The sequence below is a fragment of the Crinia signifera genome, chromosome 1, assembly GCF_055691185.1.
Source record: "Crinia signifera chromosome 1, ASM5569118v1, whole genome shotgun sequence".
NCBI classification, from domain to species: Eukaryota; Metazoa; Chordata; class Amphibia; order Anura; family Myobatrachidae; genus Crinia; species Crinia signifera.
This window is the reverse complement of record NC_139217.1, coordinates 253,511,343-253,518,521: the sequence shown is the minus strand read 5'-3', so window position 1 is coordinate 253,518,521 and position 7,179 is coordinate 253,511,343.

Genomic DNA, 7,179 nt, shown 5'->3' with positions numbered 1-7,179 from the left:
CCTGTACTGCTGGTCCTACTATGCAATCTGTGCTATCCTGTACTGCCGGTCACGCTCCGCAGTCTAGCAATCCATGCTATCCAACTTAGTGCGTCATACTCTTACCGGAGCAAAATAAATATACAGTAAATTATTTGGAGTATTTTGCAGGTTCCCTCAAAAGCCTTTTTCAATAAAACCATCAAGTGTGTGTGTATATATATATATATATGTTTTAAATCTTATATTCAGATAAAGTGCAAGTGATCCAACTTTTCGGAGTTCTCACACCCCTTTATCATGGTGCAAAAACCATAGTGCCCACTTTGGATCACTTGTACCATGCACTTTATTTGAATACAAGATTTAAAACTACATTCATCAGTCTCTGAGTGCCACTGCTTTCTACTAGTAGTACTTTTGTTGCACAGGAGGCACCAGAGCAGTTGCCCTATGAAGGGGAAGAATTATATATATATATATATATATATATATATATATATATATATATATATATATATATTCTATATATATATCTATCTCTAAACCTAACTCTCAAAACAGCCCTGGATGGAGTGGCTCAGGGGTAGATTTAGTATAGCGGCGCTAAGAGCGAAGCGGGAGGGGACACCGACAAGATCTACTAAGATCTTGCCGCCGAAGCGGGGGAGCGCTAACTCCCCCCTCCGGCGATGTCCCCTCCAGCTGACAGCGCGTCAGTTAACATTGTCTGCTTCTCCCCGGCCGGCTGGACTGCGCATGTGCGGGATCTTGCTACTCACGCAAGATCCCAGCGCAGCTCAGAGTCAGCAGCAGGGACAGCGCTGTCCCTGCTGTAGGCATAGGGCATCGCCGTCTACAGCTGTCAAAGTCGATAGCTGCAGGCGGCGGAACGGTCAGCGATGCTGACCGTTCATAAATTGGGTAGGAGGCAGGCGCGCAGCACGAAATATCGTAGCTGCGCTACGCCTCCTGGCCCATACCGCCGCCGATGATAAAGTACCCGGCCAGCAGGTGTGATAGATCAGGGGAAGCGCTACCCCCTACCATAAGGCACGGGGATAGGGCATATTCCCCTGATCGTTTGTTCATAAATCTACCCCTCAGTTACCCACCACACTCCACGTAGGCCTAGACGCCAACCGTGGCACTCTACATTAACAAGACACCTACAGAATCTCTCACGGAAAGTTGAGCATAAATGGCTTAAATCTCGCAGTCCAATGGATTTCCTTATATATAAGACTATCTACCAGTCCTATAGTTATGCCCTGGAAATTGCCAAACAACATATTTCCAAACTCAAGATACCAGCCACTATCCATGCACAAGATCTTGCTTCCAACTTCAGGGATAAGATTGACAAGATCAGAGATGAATTGGTATGCTCCAACTCAGTTGGTGATCTGCTCAATTCCCTACCTGAGCCCTGGGACACATTTACTTCATTTGATCCCACAAATGAAGATGAAGTATCTGCACTTTTCTCTTCCTCCCACTCTACTACCTCTCCTCTTGACCCTTTACCCTCACAAATAAGTAAATCTCTGTCTCCTGTGCTCATTACAAACTTAACTAAAATCTGTTGCCTCTCTTTCTCTACTGGTGTCTTTCCTTCATTGTTCAAACAATTACTTAATTATTACTCCATTTCTGAAAAAAACAATTCTGACCCAAGCTCTCTCTCAAACTACCGTCACATCTCTCAACTTCCATGCACACATCATAGCTAAAACGAAGAAACCAAGAAAAAACACATGTTCGTTTTAGCTATGATGTGTCAGTAGTTGCCAGGTTCTTTAGAGACCAGTTGTTAGTGTGGGGCTTGCAGTGAAATGGGGTTCCTTGGCGATGGGCTGCAAGCTTAAATGCATTGAATTGATTATTTGTATGTTAAGGTGAATTAGTTTGTTGTAATGAGTGCTGGCCCCCCTGTATTTGTGTGTGTGTGTGTGTGTGTGTGTATATATATATATATATATATATATATATATATATATAATCAATGTGGAAACGGGCACTCCCAAAAACAATGGGCAGCAGCCCCCAGTGCCCTCCAAACGTGGATATGTAGATGCAGTCACGGCACTTGGCAGAAATAAAGCTGGAGCCGTGGACAGCTGGTAGTTGCTAACCTTTTCGGAAATTTAAATTCCTTCGTCAGAGAACTAAAAAGAAATACAGTGCACTTACCTAAATAAGCTCCCACCACATACACCCGTGCTACAGACTCCGGCGTCCCAGTGCCGGTGACTGGGACTGACGTCATTGGCGCCGTGCCCTGTGTCAGCCAGAGCAGGTTGCCATGGAGATCTGTGTAAACCAGGGCTGGGCAATTGCGGCCCTCCAGATGTTGATGAACTACACATACCAGCATGCCTTGCATCAGTTTCAGCATGGCCACATAGCAAAACTAATGCAAAGCATCCTGGGATGTGTAGTTCATCAACATCTGGAGGACCGCAATTGCCCAGCCCTGGTGTAAACCAAAAAGTGAAACAAGGTAAGGATAGGAAACATAATGCGGATACGGCAGAAGGCTGTCGCCCATTGATGTGCCGCAATAATGGGCACAAAGAGATGGCTCATATAATACACATGTAAATACAAGGCAATGCACTAACAATATATGTGGGGCAGAAGGGGGAGTAACTGGTAAGGATGAGCGGAAATGCATGGGGATATGCAAAGGGTATAGCAAAAAAGTTCAAAAAATTCTCAAAATGTGGGCAAAGAGAAAGCACATGATCACTGGTCCAAGGGACAGGTAGAAGTCCTTTCATTACAAGAAGCAATTCAGTGAGAGATACTCGTTCAAGCCAGCAGGTGCAATGGTGTTCAGTTTGTATATCCAAGCTGCTTCTTTTTGCAGAAGGAGCTTCTGTCGATCACCACACCCCTGAGGGGGGGGGGAGGCTTGCTCCAGCATCCAATAACACACCGAAGGAAGAGTATGTTTGTAGTTCTTAAAGTGACAGGCAACTGGTTGGTCAGAAACTGCACCCTCCAAGGCCAATTTGATCGAGGAGCGGCGTGCTGCCATTCGTTCTTTAAAGGTACGGGTGGACTTACCCACGTATAGCAGTCCACATGGGCACCTGATCACAAACCTGCTTCTGCAGGTCATGGTCAGTGTTCCCTTTTAAGCTGTTCGCACGTGTGTGTGCACACAACTCGACGAGCGCGCACACAGACATTACAACAGAGCGCACAAAGCAGCAGTGGTCCCTCTTTGGAGTTGTGGACTCAATTAATGTGTGTTTCACCCATTTACTACATTGTGTGCTGTGTTTTGAATGTTTAAATGTTTAATATAATTTTGAAGTAAAGGTAACACAAATGCTGAACGTCATTTTCCAGTTATATATGTGACGCACAAAAATTAAAGTGGTAGATCTTCCAAAAACTATTTCGGGTAACAGTGTCACATTGTCTCCCAAGATAGGGTCAGCTTTAATAATGTGCCAATTTTTGTTCAATATTTTTCTTATTGACCCATTAAGTACATTGTATTGGGTCACAAACAGACAAAAAGTTTTTTTAGGTTGAGAGTCTAATTTCTGTTCAACACTCTTAGATCTTTTATACAAGGGTATTAGTAATGGTATCATTGATAAGTCAGAATATGATTACCTATGGAACGAACATCCAAGGATAGCCCTAGTATACCAACTCCCTAAGATAAATAAGAACCAGACCACCCCCGCAGGCCGCCCAAAGTGTCGGGTATAGATTCGCTGACATTGCGGATCTCAGAATATGTGGATTGTACTTTGAAGAACTATGTTCCTGTTTTAGAATCCTATGTTAAAGATTCAACTGCAGTGTTACAACTGGTTGAAAATTTGCAATGGGAAGCTGACTTTAAGTGGGGTACAATAGATGTAAGCGCTTTATATACCTCCATCCCCCATCAAAAGGGGCTGGAGGCGATAACCTCTGTTTTGCAAAATGACCCTAAAGTCTGTGATAGACTGTTTAAATTTTGTTCTCACTCATAATTATTTTACTTTCTTGGGGGAATTTTTTATTCAAACGCATGGGACGGCAATGGGCACGATTTTGCCCCGGGGTACACAAATTTATTTTTGGGAAAATGGGAGAAACGGTTTATTTATGCCAATAACCCTTTCAGTGACTATATAACGCTTTAGAAACGCTATATAGACGACATTTTGATAATATGGAGTCTTACTAAAAAAACAATTTAATGACTTTGTTAAAAGCATCCATAATGTAGAGTATAATTTGGGTTTCACATCGAAATTTGAATGGAAAAGTGAGAAACATAAAAGGGTTTATAAACTGCAACATAACCTTTGTGGTATACTTATTGTCTTGTAAATATGGAAAGATGTACGTAGGAAAAACTAAGAGAAATTAAAAAATACGTATATTGGAACACTATAGAAATATGGTGTGGTTTAACCGATTGCTCATATCTTTAGAGCCGCATATGTTTTTCGTACGGAGGATACATTAATGCACAAGAGGACAGGAGCCATAAGGATAAATTAACAAAGAAATTATCATTTTATGTTGCAAAAATATTATGATGCTGTTATTCACCACAAGTGGGAGATTGTTTCTCTTTTAGTTTATTATAGGGAAAGCCTATAGTGTTTTCTAAAATGTATTTTTTTTTAAGTATTTAAATGATTGTATATTTTATATATTCTTTGTATATTCTTTGTTTATATGTATGTTTAACTGTAATTTATATATTTTTCACGGTGATGTAACCGACCTTTGTAATTGTGACGGCTCAAAGTGTTAATGAACAGCTGCGCCAGTGAGGCAGGCTATAAGAGAGGAATCTGTGCAACGCCAGGCCAGCCCTCTGACGAAGTACGTGGATAGGAAACGCATTGGGGCGTGGCCTGGCATTTGCTGTCTGTCCGCCAAATGTGAGTGTAACCACTCCAACTTAACCTGTGTAGGATACACGCTGATACGTCGCGGTTGTTGAACCGCTCATCTCGGTACGTTACCCTGCATCTGTCTGTACCTGAAAAGTGCTTTAAATAAAACTTTATACCTGTTTGATATTGCACTATGGAGCGCTCTTATTCATTATTTTAGAATATATATATATATATTTGCACTTTTGTTCCATACTTTTGGTCCTGACGAAGGGTTTATCCCGAAACGGCGTAGACCGTAAGGAATAATAAACTTCCACTAAGTTTTTTTTCACGTAAGCCCCGGAGTGACGCCTATTATTGACAGAGTATATATATATATATATATATATATATATATATATATATATATATATATATATATATACTGTATATATGCACTCACAATAACAAACAAAAGCAGAAAACTTAAGCACTGGAGATGACATGTTATAGTTTGTTTACCTACCATAGATATAGAAAATTCATAATTAAACATAGAATTCATCTCAGTCACGGGCAGTGGCGTAGTTAAGTTTTGGGCGCCAAGCACCCCAGCCGCCCATGCAAACCCCCCCCCCCCCCAATCCCCCGCAGCCTTACCTATCGCGCTGGTCCCGGCGGCTCCGTTCTTCTGCTGAGGACCACCACAAAATGGCCGCCCCCATACAGCAAACAGTTTCAGAGAACAGTGTGCTATATGGGGGAGGCCATTTTGTGGTGGTCCTCAGCAGAAGAACGGAGTCGCTGGGACCAGCGAGTTAGCTAAGTCTGCGGGGGATGGGGGGGTGTAACTATAGCACCACAGCCCCCGGCGCCCCCACATGCACAGCTCCCCACGGCGGTGGCGGGGGCTGCGGTGCTATAGTTACGACGCTGGTCACGGGCTCCACCCAAAAGATATATGGTGGTGTCTTCTCATGTGTTCAATGACTCGTCTGGTAATGGCGCTGTTTTTAATCACAGACCAACCTCTAGCCAATCTGCACACTCATCTAAAACACATGACCTTATGTCTTGCCACTTTATGGCAGATTGAAACGTGGATCAGCTAAGCCCAACGTCATATGGCTTCCATTATGCATTTCAATATGTTTAGACTCACAGATACTGTATTTGTACATCAATGCAACAGCAGCTTGCCTCCTTTGCAAATCTCATTGAATTGATACCATAGTATCCAGGAAGAACCTGGAAGAGCAAACCTGCACCAATTATTTAGTAACCGAATTATGTTGCTTAAGATTATTGTACTGTCAAGAGTAGACAGGAGTACTGCATTCTTAATAGGAAAGGACTTAGGCTTATAAGACAAGCATTATTCCTAGTGTTATATAATTGTTGTGATCATCGAATGCTGTTAAATGATCAACTGTTGGACATGAAATATTGTCTAGCATGTCCGATAGATCCAGTAGTTCGACAACCGCATATGTAATTTTGCACTGTCACAGCCAGCCACTTGACATATTCACTACTTCTACACAGAGGAGGAACGGGGTACGGCTTCCTCCCTGTATCTCAGTGGGGCGTAGTATAGTGCAATGACAGTCAGGATTCTGACAGTCATTAGTCCAACTTTGGAGTCCTAACTTCCGGGACTCAGACAGCGGGGCGAGTGCAACGAAATTCTCCCTTGGACCCCCACAAGGGAGAATAGCCCATTAGTTGGGATCCCGTCGGGATTTTAACAGTTGGGATTCTGACAGCGGTGTAATGACTGTCGGAATCCCAACTGTCCGCAGGTGATTTGGCACCCATCTCATACCCCTTTTCCAGCTGAAACCCGTGTTAAACACGGGTTTTTGAACACGGATCATACCCGTGTAAGACACGGGTAAAAACACTGTTCACCGTGTTATACCCGTGTCGGAGCCTTTTACACTAAACCCGGGTAAACTTTGAAAAATCCCAAGAATGCCCACAAGACATAGCTTTTTTCCAGTCCAAACCAGTTTGAAGTCACAAAGGGGACAAAGGGGAGGGGTGGTGGGTGGGGACTTCTTACAGCATTGCAGCAATGGAGTCTGAGAGAGTAGCTGTGTCTATGCTGGGCTTGCAGACATTTTGCAGTATTTTGCTGTACTATTCTGCCATGGACAGCTTGATGTAGCTTATAACACTCTGCTACCTACTGCTGCGCTGGAGGAGGAGGACCCAATTCTTTGCGGAGAGGGAGAGTGCTCGTCGCCATTATTTGAGGAGGAGGAGAGTGCTGTTATCAGCGAGTGTTTCCACCATCCTGCAAATGAGCACTGCACCAACCAGAAGAATGTGGATGAGAGATCGCAGACATGGG